Genomic DNA, 13021 nt, shown 5'->3' with positions numbered 1-13021 from the left:
CATGTGAAATGAAGAGATAATTAATATCAGAGCTTTTTTGAGAGGGACCTATAAGCAGAACAAACAGATGGGAGAGAGGGACCGTGTGCAGGAGGCTCTTCCATTGATCTCTGTCTGTGCCTGTTTGTCTGTCTGGTATTAGTGTGTCTGTCTGAGAGCCATATTCAGCTCACTAATTGGACCATATGTTTGACCCAGCTGGTCACCCTCGAAAGGAACTTGCAATTGAGTAGCCCCCAGAGCAATGATTACTTTGGGAAGTGAGGACCAGTACTGTGGAAAATCAGTGGTGCAAGCATGGCTCAGATCACACAGGCACTGGCTGCAAGGCACAATGTGGTCTACTTCAGTAGGAGCAGAGGATCTTTCACATTATGCATGTCAGTGGGAGTCACTAGTAGGCTGTGGCGGTCATTTCATTTTGTGAGCCGGTGATTGTCAGGCAAATAACTGCCAGTATCATGGTTCTTGACTGTTAATGAACATAAACCCATTTAGCATCTCCTGGCTTCCACACATAACCTACAAACCACTGATGCAGACCTTTGAAACATCTATTTTTTAAAGTCTAATAAATCCATGTAATATAGCCTCCACCATCACAATAAATCCATGATTTCTTTTAGACAGGTCTAAAGAAAGATGATATAAAGAAAATGTAGTCTATTTCAGAAGAACAGAATAGCAGAATAGCATACTCTGAGCTGTCCTTATGTTACCCCGCTCCTCCGCACACTCCACTGGCTTCCAGTTGAAGCTCGCATCTGCTACAAGACCATGGTGCTTGCCTACGGAGCTGTGAGGGGAACGGCACCTCCGTACCTTCAGGCTCTGATCAGGCCCTACACCCAAACAAGGGCACTGCGTTCATCCACCTCTGGCGTGCTGGCCCCCCTACCTCTGCGGAAGCACAGTTCCCGCTCAGCCCAGTCAAAACTGTTCGCTGCTCTGGCACCCCAATGGTGGAACAAGCTCCCTCATGACGCCAGGACAGCGGAGTCAATCACCACCTTCCATAGACACCTGAAACCCCACCTCTTTAAGGAATACCTGGGATAGGATAAAGCAATCCTTCTACCCCCCCCCCCCCCCCCCCCCAAAAAAAAGATATAGATGCACTATTGTAAGTGGTTGTTCCACTGGATATCATAAGGTGAATCCACCAATTTGTAAGTCGCTCTGGATAAGAGCGTCTGCTAAATGACGTAAATGTAAATGTAATGTTAGGCCCTGAATGTAAATGGATTCCATCGCATTTAACTGTACTGATGGGTTGTTAATTTACAAAACAACACTGTTATTTAGCAAATGTGCCACTCTGGTCTTGGCACGTGCGCTCTAGCAACAGCTCGCAAATAAATCGGATTCGGAAGTTATTCAGACCCCTTGACATTTTCCACATTTTGTTATGTTACAGACTTATTTTTAAATGGAATTTAAAAAGAATTATCCTCCAACTACACACAATACCCCATAATGACAAAGCGAAAACAGTTCTTTTGAAATGTTTGCTAATTTATTACAAATAAAAAACAAAAATACCTTATTTACATTATTATTCAGACCTTTTGCTATGGGACTCGAAATTGAGCTCAGGTGCATCCTGTTTCCATTGATCATCCTTGAGATGTTTCGACAACTTGGAGTCAACCTGAGGTAAATTCAATTGATTGGACATGATTTAGAAAAGGCACACACCTGTGAAAAGGCACACACAAAAAGCAAAAACCATGCCATAAGATCGAATGAATTGTCCGTGGGGCTCCGAGACAGGATTGTGTTGAGGCACAGATCTGGGGAAGGGAACCAAAACATGTCTGCAACATTGAAGGTCCCCAAGAACACAGTGGCCTCCATCATCCTTAAATGGAAGAAGTTTGGAACCACCAAGACTCTTCCTAGAGCTGGCTGCCCAGCCAAACTGAGCAATTGGGGAGAAGGGCCTTGGTCAGGGAGGTGACCAAGAACCCGATGGTCACTCTGACAGAGCTCCAGAGATCCTCTGTGGAGATGGGAGAACCATCTCTGCAGCACTCCACCAATCAGGCCTTTATGGTAGAGTGGCCAGATGGAAGCCACTCCTCAGTAAAAGGCACATGAGAGCCGGTTTGGAGTTTGCCAAAAGGCACCTAAAGACTCTCAGACCATGAAAAACAACATTCTCTGGTCTGATGAAGCCAAAATTGAACTCTTTGGCCTGAATGCCAAGCGTCACGTCTGGAAGAAATCTTGTACCATCCCTACGTGAAGCGTGGTGGTGGCAGAATCATGCTGTGGGTATGTTTTTCAGGGACAAGGACTGGGAGACTAGTCAGGATCGAGGGAAAGATGAACGGAGCAAAGTACAGAGAGATCCTTGATGAAAACATGCTCCAGAGCGCTCAAGACCTCAGACTGGGTTGAAGGTTCACCTTCAAACAGGACAACGACCCCAAGCACAGAGCCAAGACAACGTGGCTTCGGGACAAGTCTCTGAATGTCCTTGAGCGGCCTAGCCAGAGCCCGTACTTGAACCGGATCAAATCAAATTTTATTGGTCAAATACACATGGTTAGCAGATGTCATTGTTAGTGTAGTGAAATGCTTATGCGTCAAGATCCGACAGTGCAGCAGTATCTAACAGGTAATATCAAACAATTCCACAATAAAACCTAACACACACAATCTAGTAAAGGAATGGGATAAGAATATATAAATATAAAATATATGGATGAGCAGTGACAGAGCGGCTAAGATGCAATAGATATGACATTTTTGGCCGATGCCGATATTTTCCTTTCCAAAAAAACGATACCGATAATCGATAGTTACAATTTTAGTGGCCTTTTAAGCATTCTAGTACAGTTAAATAGTTAACACACACACATGGACGCAGCGGTCTAAGGCACTGCATCTCAGTGCAAGAGGCGTCACTACAGTCCCTGGTTTGAATCCAGGCTGTATCACATCCGGGTGTGATTGGGGATCCCATAGGGCAGCACACAATTGTCCTAGCATCGTCTGGGCCGTCATTGTAAATAAGAATTTGTTCTTAACTGACTTGCCTAGTTATTAAATAAAGGTTACACACACACACCACACTGACCAAAAAGTTCTTTTGTTGGCATTTACGTATGTCCCCATTACCAGTAAAACATAATCAAAACCTATTTCTTTCACTTACTTGCTGTGCTGTTTCATTGTTCATTTGTTCAGTCGTTTCATTCTCACCCAGGATTTCTATGGAACGCCGTTTGGGTCTTTGCATGTTAAAAAAGATACGTCAAATAACACTATTTGACGTGTCATATAAGCTTGTTGACCAATCAGGACCTGAATATGACTGCACGTCACATAATAATTTAACTCGTTCATAATTTTTTTTACATAGTGTAATCAATGTGTAATAACTATCACTTGTATTTCATATGTCACAACGATTCATCGATACGTATGCTATGATGCTGGTAAAGTTTTCTCGCGCACCTACAGTGCTGGTCATTAAAAAGAAATCTAGCTAGCTCATGGATGCAAACAATTTTCTTTCCTAAAAACATAGCAAAACGACTATCTGTTTCATTAGCTAGCTAACTATATAGCTAGGTGTCATCATCTAAAATAACCCTAATTTATAAGACAGTTCTTATTTGATTAATGGTGGTCGGACCCATCTATGTGAAGCTAGCCACAATAAGGATTAGCCACAATAGTGGACTTTGCGGTTACCCTTCAAAATAAAAGTATGTCATTGACAGTGATGCAAATGCATACAAATAGTAGAATTATGCCATAATTGACTAGATCATGCTAAACGAGGTTGGAATGTTATATAAAATCAACTAAAGACAATAATTTGTTAATTTGACAAAAATCTGTTGAATTCACACTGGATGTATTATACTTTAGAATTGCATTGGGGGCGTACTTATTTCACTGTAAAGCCTTACCTATGGATTGTGGATCAATGACATGGGGTATCAGTCTACTCAGTGACACCCAGAGAACATTAATATCATAGCTCTTATTGCGGGACTCTGTAACAACTTTGAATTGAGCCACATGTATTGTCAACCTATGTGTATTGAACACTATTCCAGAGGAAAAACAATACTGTCTGGATGTTCTGAGGAGGACGTTGGGAAAACATATATTGGGTTTTGAGTAGACTGTTACCCCATTTCATTGATCCCCAATCCTTACAGTGGGGGAAAAAAGTATTTGATCCCCTGCTGATTTTGTATGTTTGCCTACTGATAAAGAAAGGATCAGTCTATAATTTTAATGGTCGGTTTAATTGAACAGTGAGAGACAGAATAACAACAAAAATATCCAGAAAAACGCTTGTCAAAAATGTTATAAATTGATTTGCATTTTAATGAGGGAAATAAGTATTTGACCCCCTCTCAATCAGAAAGATTTCTGGCTCCCAGGTGTCTTTTATACAGGTAACGAGCTGAGATTAGGAGCACAGTCTTAAAGGGAGTGCTCCTAACCGCAGCTTGTTACCTGTAAAATGTCCACAGAAGCAATCAATCAATCAGATTCCAAACTCTCCACTATGGCCAAGACCAAAGAGCTCTCCAAGGATGTCAGGGACAAGATTGTAGACCTACACAAGGCGGGAATGGGCTACAAGACCATCGCCAAGCAGCTTGGTGAGAAGGTGACATCATTTGGTGTGATTATTCGCAAATGGAAGAAACACAAAAGAACTGTCAATATCCCTCGGCCTGGGGCTCCATGCAAGATCTCACCTCGTGGGGTTGCAATGAGATGAAGCCAGCTAGCTTCATCTGGCTACTGACACTCGACCGGACCGGTTTATGTGTTGTGAAGCTAGCCACAATAAGGATTAGGCGCAATAGTGGAATTTGTGGTTTGTCTTCAAAATAAAAGTATGGCATTGACAGTGATGCAATGAATACAAATAGTAGAATTATGCCATACTTTTATTTTGAAGGCTAACCGCAAATCCTTGGCTAAAACTTATTGTGGCTAGCTTCACATAGATGGTTCCAACCACCATTAATCAAATAAGAACTGTCTTATAAATTAGGATTATTTTATATGATGACACCTAGCTATATAGTTAGCTAGCTAACTACAGCAACTGAAACAGATTGTCGTTTTTTCTATGTTTTTGGGGAAGATCATTGTTTTCATCCATGAGCTAACTAGCTTTTTTTATGACCTGCACTGTAGGTGCGCGAGACAACTTTACCAGCATCATAGCATACGTATCGATGAATCGTTGTGACATGAAATACGAGTGATATTGATTACACTGTGTAATAACTACATAAAAAAACACATTCAATTATAATGTGACGTGCAGTCATATTCAGGTCATGATTGGTCAACAAGCTTATTTGACATGTCAAATAGTGTTATTTGACGAGTATCTTTTTTTTTGACACGCAAGACCCAAACGGCGTTCCGTAGAAATCCTGGTTGAGAATGAAACAACTGAACAAAATTAAGGTTTTGATTATGTTTTACTGGTAATGGGGACATACGTAAATGCCAACAAAATATTTTTGGGTCGTGTGTGTAACCTTTATTTAACTAGGCAAGTCAGTTAAGAACAAATTCTTATTTTCAATGACTGCCTACCCCGGCCAAACCCGGACGACGCTGGGCCAATTGTGTGCCACCCTGTGGGACTCCCAATCACGTCCGGATGTGATACAGCCAGGATTCGAACCAGGGACTGTAGTGACGCCTTTTCCACTGAGATGCAGTGCCTCAGACCGCTGCGTCCATGTGTGTGTTAACTATTTAACTGTACTAGAATGCTTAAAAGGCCGCAAAAATGTTTAAATATCGGTTATCGGTATACATTTTTTTGGCAAGGAAAATATCGGATATCGTATTGGCCAAGAATGTCATATCGGTGCATCACTAATTATTTTATCAAGTCAATTAACTGTTTAATTATTAACATGATTAAATGAATCATGTAACAATTAACTCATTAGCAATCTTGGGGCACCACGGAAAAAGTTTGTTTAATGAGTTACCGTTTCTCGAATTAACAATATATTTATATCTGTAGAGTTATCATCTTAGTCATTCATTAATTATCATTGTTACCTCAGTCTCATTCTGAACATTGTTGACTTCAAATCTGCACAAACCCTAGTCTCCATGATGAATCAGTGATACACAAATTGGCTAAATAATCACACAGAATTACATAAACACATACACAGGATAGATTATACATTGGTTACTATAAGAGCGTCTGCTAAATGACTTAAATGTAAATGATGCAATGAAAAGTCCCTGGTGGACTAACCCGATATGACAGGCTTGTTACACAATGAAAAGGGGAGGGGGGGCGGGAGAAGAGAGAGGAATTCAACTAATCGTACATACAGTTGAATAATACGCTCATCGTAAATATGGATATTTAGCACCCTAACAACCGCTCATTCGGATTTAGAAATGCAACACATATTTATGCTTGTATGTCCTTGTTGTCTCTTTGTTGAAATGAACCGGTCCATCTATGGATCATCAGAAGTCTCTGGTTGTCCACCAGAGGTCACCATGTCCTTAGTAGTTGTAGTAGGTTGGTCTCGGAGTGTCTGTTAGAATGGATCTTCCAGAGGTGTACCACGCGGTGTTCAGCAGGCCTTATTCTTCACTCTGTTTAGAATAGTTACCCTAGAGATACCTATAGTGGTGAGAGGAAATTGTTCTTTGTCTCTCGTCTTCGGTCGCATTTCCTAGGCTAACAATGAATAAACAGCTGCAGACAATGTTCCTGTATAGTCTTCTTCGAGAGAGAGAGTTTCAGAGGATCTTACTATTTTCTGGTATTGTAGTTTCAAACCATTTTGCCATATCCAGCTCGTGCTGTATTTTGGCTGGTCTTTAGTTTTAAAGCATTTCTCAGCCGTGTAGCCACCGCTTCACGCTGTCTGGTCTGGTAGAGATTTTCTTCTTCTCTGTTGAAAGTTTCAGAGTTTCTAACCATTTTGTACCTTTCAAGCTCACGCTGTCGGTCACACTGGTCTCTTTTTAAATGGCAACCATTTCAACATGTAGCCACAGCTCCACGTTTTCTGGTCTAATGTAAATATCGTTAGCAGACCTTTTATGCCCTCGCCTTGGAGGGCGGTCCCATCACATTGCCACGTCTGTGCTCACGTGGGCGAAGTTACTAACTTGGCAAGTCTTTTGATGACAGTATTATCTCATTTAGAAGGCTAAAATCACATTTCATCTTCTCACAAATAGTTTTATATTAAATCATAGAAGTTCCACAACTGGGACGTATACATTTGTAGAGTTACCGTTATTTGGTTATACCGTCCTTAATGATATCAAACAACAATTTATTTGACATGATTATTGTTTCGAGCCCCACGAACCATTTACCACATTATTTACATTAGAAATGTCCAACCTTTTTATGTTACAGTACTGCAAAGTCTCTCTCTGTGGTAACAAATTGATTTTTGCAGATGGGGGAGAGAGTTCCTGCAAGGTATTTACGACCCGGTTGTTAAGTCATAAAACTCTGGTGGGAGAGAGGGGGGGGGGGGCTGACCTGGCGCCTATGATCCTCACCTAAGTGGGAAAGTCATGACACAGGTGTGCCAAGCTTGTAGCATCCTACCTGTCACGCCCTGACCAGGTGAACTCGGGTATTTTGGGTCAGGGTGTGTCATGTTGGGTAATTTTCCTTGGTTTGTTTTCTATGTTTGGGTTATAGCCTTGTGTTAGCTCTATGTGGTTTATTTTTATGTTGGGTTCTGTCGATTCCCAATCAGAGACAGCTGTCGCTAGTTGTCTCTGATTGGGATCACATTTAAGTTCCTTTTCCCCCCACGCTGTTTGTGGGGTGTTGTCTCTTTGTTTTGAGCAGTTAACGTATCGGCATTTTCTTGGTTTTGTGTACGTGTTTATTTCAGTGTAAAGAATAAACATGTGTTCGCTCCCAGCTGCGTTTTGGTCCGCTTCCTCATCACCCGACGACGATCGTTACAGAACACCCCACCAAACCAGGACCAAGTAGCGGGAGGATAAGGAGCGCGAGAGATGGGCTCGCGAGGGGAAGGAGTTCTGGACCTGGGAGGAGATCATGTCGGGGAAAGGACCCTGGCGAAAGGATTCCCAGGTCGAGGAGGTAATGCCAGCCGGTGGACGGAGTCGCAGGCGGCGGTCGAGGAGGCCCGGAAGACACCCCCAATAAAAATGTTTTGGGGGGCTAATGGGGTGGTCCGGAAGGGCAGAGGAAGAGCCCAGACCACTGCTCTCGTGGGGGATGACGGCGGAGGAGGAGACGAAGATGAGGCGGTTGATTGAGGACCTGCTGAGGGAAGATCTGGAGGAGGAGCCATGGGATGCGGAGTTGCGCGCTGTGTCGCCAGTGCGCCTGCACAGCCCGGTGCGTCCGGTGGACATGCCCAGCACATGCCGTGCTAGGATGGGCATCCAGCCAGGACGAGTGGCTAAACCGGCTCCACGCTTCAGTTCACCAGTGCGTGTTCACAGTCCTGTCTGGCCCGTTCCTGTTCCCCGCACCAAGCCCACGGTGCGTGTCCACAGTCCTGCCCGGCCCGTCCCTGCTCCCCGCACCAAGCCATGGGAAGCGGAATTGCGCGCTGTGTCGCCAGTGCGCCCGCACAGCCCGGTGCGTCCGGTGGACATGCCCAGCATATGCCGTGCTAGGATGGGCATCCAGCCAGGACGAGTGGCTAAACCGGCTCCACGCTTCAGTTCACCAGTGCGTGTTCACAGTCCTGTCTGGCCCGTTCCTGTTCCCCGCACCAAGCCCACGGTGCGTGTCCACAGTCCTGCCCGGCCCGTCCCTGCTCCCCGCACCAAGCCATGGGAAGCGGAATTGCGCGCTGTGTCGCCAGTGCGCCCGCACAGCCCGGTGCGTCCGGTGGACATGCTCAGCATATGCCGTGCTAGGATGGGAATCCAGCCAGGACGAGTGGCTAAACCGGCTCCACGCTTCAGTTCACCAGTGCGTGTTCACAGTCCTGTCTGGCCCGTTCCTGTTCCCCGCACCAAGCCCACGGTGCGTGTCCACAGTCCTGCCCGGCCCGTCCCTGCTCCCCGCACCAAGCCATGGGAAGCGGAATTGCGCGCTGTGTCGCCAGTGCGCCCGCACAGCCCGGTGCGTCCGGTGGACATGCCCAGCACATGCCGTGCTAGGATGGGAATCCAGCCAGGACGAGTGGCTAAACCGGCTCCACGCTTCAGTTCACCAGTGCGTGTTCACAGTCCTGTCTGGCCCGTTCCTGTTCCCCGTACCAAGCCCACGGTGCGTGTCCACAGTCCTGCCCGGCCCGTCCCTGCTCCCCGCACCAGGTCAGTGGTGCGTGTCCACAGTCCTGTCCGGCCCGTCCCTGCTCCCCGCACCAAGCCCACGGTGCGTGTCCACAGTCCTGTCCGGCCCGTCCCTGCTCCCCGCACCAAGTCAGTGGTGCGTGTCCCCAGTCCGGCCCGGCCCGTTCCTGCTCCCCGCACCAAGCCAGTGGTGCGTGTTCTCAGTCCGGCCCGGCCGTCCCTGCTCCCCGCACCAGGTCAGTGGTGCGTGTCCCAAGTCCTGTCCGGCCCATCCCTGTTCCCCGCACCAAGCCCACGGTGCGTGTCCACAGTCCTGTCCGGCCCGTTCCTGTTCCCCGCACCAAGCCCACGGTGCATGTCCACAGTCCTGTCCGGCCCGTTCCTGTTCCCCGCACCAAGCCCACGGTACGTGTCCACAGTCCTGTCCGGCCCGTCCCTGCTCCCCGCACCAAGTCAGTGGTGCGTGTCCCCAGTCCGGCCCGGCCCGTTCCTGCTCCCTGCACCAAGCCAGTGGTGCGTGTTTCCAGTCCGGCCCGGCCCGTCCCTGCTCCCCGCACCAAGTCAGTGGTGCGTGTCCCCAGTCCGGCCCGGCCCGTTCCTGCTGCCCGCACCAAGCCAGTGGTGCGTGTTCCCAGTCCGGCACGGCCCGTGTCCAGTCCACCGGTGCCCAATCCTGTTCCGGTCGATGGCTCCGCTCCAGAGCCTGAGCATGCCGCTCCACAGTGGTCCAGTCCGGGCCAGAGGGGTAGGGCTAAGGTGGAGGCGGGGGAAAGAACACGCCCGGGGCCAGAGCCTCCACCGAGGGTGAGGCGCCCACCCAGGTCCCCCCCCCCTAATAGACTTAAGTTTGGTGCGCCGGGAGTACGCACCATTGGGGGGGGGGTACTGTCACGCCCTGACCAGGTGAACTCGGGTATTTTGGGTCAGGGTGTGTCATGTTGGGTAATTTTCCTTGGTTTGTTTTCTATGTTTGGGTTATAGCCTTGTGTTAGCTCTATGTGGTTTATTTCTATGTTGGGTTCTGTCGATTCCCAATCAGAGACAGCTGTCGCTAGTTGTCTCTGATTGGGATCACATTTAAGTTCCGAACATGTGTTCGCTCCCAGCTGCGTTTTGGTCCGCTTCCTCATCACCCGACGACGATCGTTACACTACCTAAGAAGACTCGAGGCTGTAATTACTGCCAATGATGCTTCAACAAAGTACTGAGTAAAGGTCTGAATACTTATGTAAATGTAATATTTTAGTTTGTTTTTTATACATTTGCAAAAAGCAAACCTGTTTTTGCTTTGGGTATTGTGTATAGATTGATGAGGGGGAAAAAACAATTCCATTTTAGAATAAGGCTGTAACGTAACAAAATGTGGAAAAAGTCAATGGGTCTGAATACTTTCTGAATGCACTGTATAGTGCGGGTAGCTATAGCCTACTACATGATTGTCACGACTCCCGCCGAAGTCGACCCCTCTCCTTGTTCGGGCGACGTTCGGCGGTCGACGTCACCGGCTTACTAGTTGCCACCGATCGATGTTTCACTGTTCCTTTGGTTTTGTCTTTATTGGTACACCTGTTTTGAGTTTCCCTAATTATGTTCATTATTTAAACCTCTGCATTTCCTGTTTGTCTTGTCGGTGATTGTTTGTCTGTTTTGTGTAGTTGGAGGTGTTTCTCCTAACTATGTATTTTTTATGAGAAGATGGATTGATAAATTTTAGTAAACACGTTTTGTTTACCTTCATCCCTGTGTCCTGCGCCTGACTCCTCCACTTCTCTAAGAAAATCCGTTACAGAATCACCGACCACAAATGGAGTCAGCAGGAGCAGCCAGTTCTCCTAGTCATCTAGAGGAGCACGTTCAGCAGCAGGCTAAAATGATCCAGGATCTAATGTCGGCCATGGATTGCGTGCTGCTGACCATGGAGAGAGTGGAGAGGAAAGGCTGTCCCGTCGACCCAGCCACGCCACCACCCGGCACAACTCTGGATCCTATCCAACCGCCGTCTGGATCCGGTGGGATTCGGCTCTCGCTCCCGGGAGCGTATGACGGAGCAGCTGCCGGGTGTCAGGGGTTCCTACTCCAACTAGAGCTCTACCTGGCGGCTGTCCAGCCGCCGCCCTCGGGACGCGAGAGAGTGAGCGCCCTCATCTCCTGTTTGACTGGTAAAGCCCTAGAGTGGGCCAACGCTATCTGGGAGGTGGAAGACCCGACTCGGGAAAACTACGAGGACTTCTCCCGCCGCTTTTGGGCAGTGTTTGATCATCCACCAGAAGGAAAAGCGGCGGGAGAGCGCTTGTTCCATTTAAAGCAGGAGATGAGGAGCGCTCAGGAGTTTGCACTGGATTTTAGAACTCTGGCGGCTGGTGCAGGATGGAATGAGCGGGCCCTGATCGATCACTACAGGTGTGGTTTGCGAGAGGACGTTCGTAGGGAGCTAGCCTGCAGGGACACCACCATCCACCTGGACCAGCTGATGGACTTATCTATCCAGCTGGATAACCTGCTGGCCTCCCGCGGACGTCCGGATCGGGGTCCGTTGGTTCCATCCTCCAGTCCCTTAGACCCAACACCAATGGAGTTGGGCGGGGCTGGTACTAGGGAGACCGGAGGGGAAACCGTTCCATGCACCAGAGGTGACCGCAGAGGAAACACTGCTGGTCGGTGCTGGGGAGGTTTTCCAGGTAGTCGAGGTGGTAGGCGGAACACTGGTGGTTCATCTCAGGTGAGTAGGCACACGACTCACCCAGACTCCCCTGTTGCTCACATGTGGTTATCTATAAGATTTCCGGGGTTTTCCCCGCATTCCCAGCATAAGGCGCTAGTAGATTCAGGCGCAGCTGGGAACTTTATAGATCGGTCTTTGGCCAATAGATTAGGGATTCCTATTGTTCCCGTTGATGTTCCCTTCCCTATACATGCCCTAGATAGTCGTCCTTTGGGGTCTGGGCTGATTAGGGAGGTCACAGTTCCCATTGCTATGGTGACACAGGAGAGTCATGAAGAGAGTATTAGTCTCTTTCTGATTGACGCTCCTGTGTTTCCCGTTGTATTGGGGCTTCCCTGGTTGGCTTCTCATGATCCTCTTATTTCGTGGCAACAGAGGGTTCTCAAGGGATGGTCCTGTCAGTGTTCAGGGAGGTGTTTAGGTGTTTCCTTAGGTGCCACTACGGTGGAGAGTCCAAACCAGGTTTCCACCATGCACATTCCCCCCGAATATGCCGATTTGGCAATCGCCTTCTGTAAAAGGAAGGCGACTCAATTACCACCCCATCGACCTGGGGGATTGTGCGATAAATCTCCTGGAGGGTGCTGCACTTCCCAGGAGTCACGTGTATCCTCTGTCACAGGCGGAGACGGCGGCTATGGAAACATATGTTGCTGAATCTCTGGGACAGGGATACATTCGGCCCTCCATTTCACCTGTCTCCTCGAGCTTCTTTTTTGTGAAGAAGAAGGATGGAGGTTTACGCCCGTGCATTGACTATCGAGGTTTGAACCAGATTACTCTGAAATACAGTTACCCGCTACCTCTGATCGCCAGTATGACAGAGTCATTGCTCGGGGCGCGCTTCTTCACAAAATTGGACCTCAGGAGCGCGTACAATCTGGTGCGTATCAGGGGAGGGGATGAGTGGAAGACGGCATTTAGCACTACATCTGGGCACTATGAGTACCTCGTCATGCCGTATGGGTTAATGAATGCTCCATCCGTCTGTTCTTTCAACAATCCGTCTC

At 47.7% G+C, this 13021-nt stretch overlaps 1 protein-coding gene across 5 annotated transcripts in view; it reads right to left on the bottom strand.

Moving 5' to 3' along the window:
• Positions 1-13021, bottom strand: part of LOC106571792 (serine/threonine-protein kinase WNK2) — a 139951-nt gene that overhangs the window by 75945 nt on the left and 50985 nt on the right. The window lies entirely within an intron of this gene.

The sequence above is a fragment of the Salmo salar genome, chromosome 15 (genome assembly GCF_965601325.2).
Source record: "Salmo salar chromosome 15, fSalSal1, whole genome shotgun sequence".
NCBI classification, from domain to species: domain Eukaryota; kingdom Metazoa; phylum Chordata; class Actinopteri; order Salmoniformes; family Salmonidae; genus Salmo; species Salmo salar.
Note: the sequence above shows the minus strand (reverse complement) of the source record. Positions and strands in the feature narration are given on the sequence as shown.